At 39.2% G+C, this 3,833-nt stretch overlaps 1 non-coding gene across 1 annotated transcript; it reads left to right on the top strand.

The window, feature by feature from the left end:
- The first annotated feature begins 594 nt into the window (after positions 1 to 594).
- Positions 595 to 697, top strand: LOC115303399. Its single transcript, XR_003914027.1, has one exon. It is a non-coding gene; the product is annotated as a U6 spliceosomal RNA (small nuclear RNA).
- Positions 698 to 3,833: the final 3,136 nt, after the last annotated feature.

Below are 3,833 nucleotides of genomic sequence, written 5' to 3'. Positions count from 1 at the left end.
GAAGCAGGCCCCAGACTCTGAGCAGTCAGCACAGAGCCCGACGCAGCACTCGAACCCACAAACCGTGAGCTCATGACCCGAGCAGAAGTTGAATGCTTAACTGACTGAGCCACCCAGGCACCCCATAAATGGACTCTTTAAAGAATGGAGAGTACTTTTCAAGTAGAATAAGCAATAATCATTCTCCCACTCCAAATGTTGCTGCCTTTTAATATTGGTAATTGTGTACAAGCATAAAGAAATCCAATAGAATGTAACAGTGATTGCTTTTGTTCTAAATATAGAGGTAGCTGATTCTGTTTCTTCATTCCTTCTCCCCCAATATATGCACACACACTTCCTGCTCTTCCAATTTTGGAAAAAGATGAATAAAATAATAGCAATAGTAATAATAATAGTAACACCATATAAAAGTGGAATTCCACATGATGATAGCCTGTAAGCAATTAAAGTCAGTGTCCTTAAATCTCAATATAAGCAGTTGAATGCTACTGAAAGTCAAGTCATAGCCTGGACATTCTTCAACGGTATATTGTAACAGTAACTGTATTTCTAAATAAAAACAGTAATATTTGGTCTGCTTTCTGGAAAGAATCCATGAATTTAGGAATTTGCTAGGATTGGAATGATACAGAGGAGATTACCATGGCCCCTGTGTAAGGATGACACGTAAATTCGTGAAGCGTTTGATATTAAAAAAAAAAAAAGGGAGCTTGCTAAGAAATCAGGGACATATGAATGTTAAATAAATAACACAGTTCTCATTAATGCAGACCACGAGTGGTGTGCTCTTGTCCCTTGTCTGTGTTATTGCTGAGGCACCACACTTTGGATAGCTCCGTTGTCTCACATATACTGAAAACATCCTCTTGCTCATAGCACACTTGACATCGTAGTCATATGTAGAAGTAACTAAGGGTGTGTATATGCTTTTTTGTTTTCTTTTAGTTTTTCATTTAAAAGATCTCACACTCTGAGACACCTGAGTGGCTCAGTTGGTCAAGTGTCCGATTCTTGATTTCGGTTCAGGTTTTGATCTCACAGTTTGTAAGATGGATCCCCACATCAGCCTCTGTGCTGACAGCACACAACCTGCTTGGGATTCTCTCTCTCTTTCTAAAAGTTAATTAACTTTTAAAAAGTTCACAAACACTCACAATTGCTTTCAATCCACTGATAACTCTGGCTACATATGGTCATGTATCTTAGGTGCAGGTGCTTGTATAGCTTCAGAAAACGGGAGGTGGTTGAGCCTGTGTTGGCTACACCCACTGTAAGTAGCTCCTGGACCATATGCTGTTTGCCCTAAGTGGTCCTCCCTGGGGCAAACTCTTGTGATATCAAGTGGTTCACAACATGTTCATAGAGCAAGGTTAAACACTTGAGTAATGTAATTATGTATCTTCTGGGTAGTGTCTGTTTATAACAGAATAAAAGAAGGAGCTGTTAAAATACTCCTCTTTCTAACTATATATGTGTTTGATGCCAGTTTTTGTCAATATTGTAACAGATTAAATGCAGAAACAGGAGAATCCAGATGACTTCTATTAAGCTAGATAGTAAAGAGATTTGCCAACTACAAAACAATGACATTCTCTTCAGTTCAATTTTTTTTTGTTTGGGAAATATAGCTATGTTTGATAAAGTATAATCACCTGTATGAATTTATGTTTTTAAGTAAATTAACAGATCACTTTATTTTTTCTCAGTTTTAATTTCTGACACAATAAACATCAATAAATATAATCTATAGAGCAAAATTCCTTGGGGTTGTCAATAATGTTGAAAAATGTAAAGAGATTCCAAGTAACTAAAAAGTTGAGAATTGCTGGCTGGGAACAAAGAGATGGGTGGGAGAATAGTACATTTGGGGGAGGAATCAGCATTTAGCTGGTGATGGAAACAGGCATGTGGAGGAAATTGGCCAGAAAAAGTTTACAAAGGGAAAAGAAATGACTTATAAGGAAATGATGAGCTTTAGTTTTTTAGCCTGTCCAAGTGTACCTCATCTACAAAATGTGAATAATGTCCCTTGCATTGTTATAAATGGGTCAGTGTTTGTAAAGCACCTGTTATAAAGAAGCTGCATGATATTTACTTTTTATTTTTCTATCTTTTAAAATATTTATTTATTTACTTACTTGAGAGAGAGAGAGAGAGAGAGAATGCATGAGCCCATGAATGGGGAAGGGGCAGAGAGAGAGAGAGAGAGAGAGAGGGAGTGATAGAGAACCCCAAGCAGGCTCTGCACTGTCGGTACAGGGCCCAATGCAGGGTTCAATTTCACAACTGTGAGATCATGACCTGAGCCAAAATCAAGAGTTGGACACTTCACCGACTGAGCCACAATATGCCCCTGAATCTTTTATCATTTCTAATTCCAATACAGAATTCATTTCTTAGGCATTTTCCAATTGACCAGTGAAGCACTCCTAGTTTCCTTTATGCAGGAGCAAGTATAGGGGGGAAGCAAGCGGGGAGAGATAGTTTGAGACAATGAAGGGTAAGGTAAGTGTAGCTTGTACTTACTGTATTCATATGGTTCAAGCAGCCCCCACCTTTGAGATGACTGGGTTTATTACTTGTTTTAAATTGGATTCAAATGTCCAGCTACTTTTCAGTGTGGCAGAAAGAACTGAAGGACACTGGTATCAGGTGTGATTTGAATTCTGGCTGTGCTTCATACTGGTTGTGTGAGCTTGGTAAGTTACTTCACTTTTTGGAGACCTAGTTTCCTACTCTGTACAATGAGAACCTTGACAGAGACCTTAATGGGAATCTTACTGCACAAGAACATGTAGGTGAACATAATAGTTGCTCAATGAGTGACAACAATGTTGCTGCTTGCTGAGACCTAAGCAGGAGAGGGCAAAGGTCTTGAAAGCAAGACACTGACACTTCCAAGACTGAAGTGAAGAGTTAGAACTGAGGGATGGCACTTAAGGGAAAATGGAAGTAGATTGTGAACAGTGAAAACAAATTCTTAGAAAAAAAATTCATAGTTTGGAGTTTTTGTTTTTCCATTGTGACTCAAACATCGTTTTAAACCTTTCCAAAAGGGTAGACGTGCATACATATCTATATCATCTGTACCTATATCACATTTATCTATCTATCGGTCTACTCATCAAAGCGAGTACATGGACTGGCAGCCACTGAAATTCAGGGTGGGATGGGCTGATGGAAGAGTGGTTTCTAGATATGCAGATGGACAGACAACTATGACAGAAGACAGGTGCATAGTCTCCGCAAACTCAAAAGCTGAAAGCCTCTGCAATGTTTTTCATACCAAGGCCTACATTTTTGCAACTGGGCTTGTGCTGTTGCCTGCTGGGCCCCATTTCCATGGTATCTCTATGTAGGTTATTCAGTCAAGGCTGATTTCTTTTCCTAAAGTACCACAAAAATGTTGGAGGCAGCTTGGCACCGATAGAGTCAGCTCAGGCTTTGGAGCTAGGCAGAACTCGGTTTGACTCTTAGCCCTGCTAATTTGGGAAAATTAATTAATGTGACCTGTAGTATTGAGTTCCTACCATGTCCCTGGCATTGCACTAATATCGTATGACATGACAATGAGCAAAGACATCTACAATCCCCACTCTTACAGACCTCACAGTATCAAGTGGGAGATAGACATTATTTAAAGATGACACAAATGAATATATGATTACACTCTGGGATAAATTCTAAACTGCATTAAAAGTCAGAGGGTAGAGGAAATGGCATCCAATCAGAAAGAGTAGCCTATGCAAAAGATCTTTAGCAGAAAGGAGCAAGGAAAATTAAAAGACTGAGAAAAATTCAGGGTAGCTGGAGTGAAGACAGCCAGAGGG

Source organism: Suricata suricatta, chromosome 1 (assembly GCF_006229205.1).
Source record: "Suricata suricatta isolate VVHF042 chromosome 1, meerkat_22Aug2017_6uvM2_HiC, whole genome shotgun sequence".
NCBI classification, from domain to species: domain Eukaryota; kingdom Metazoa; phylum Chordata; class Mammalia; order Carnivora; family Herpestidae; genus Suricata; species Suricata suricatta.
This window is presented reverse-complemented; position numbering and strand designations above follow the sequence as displayed.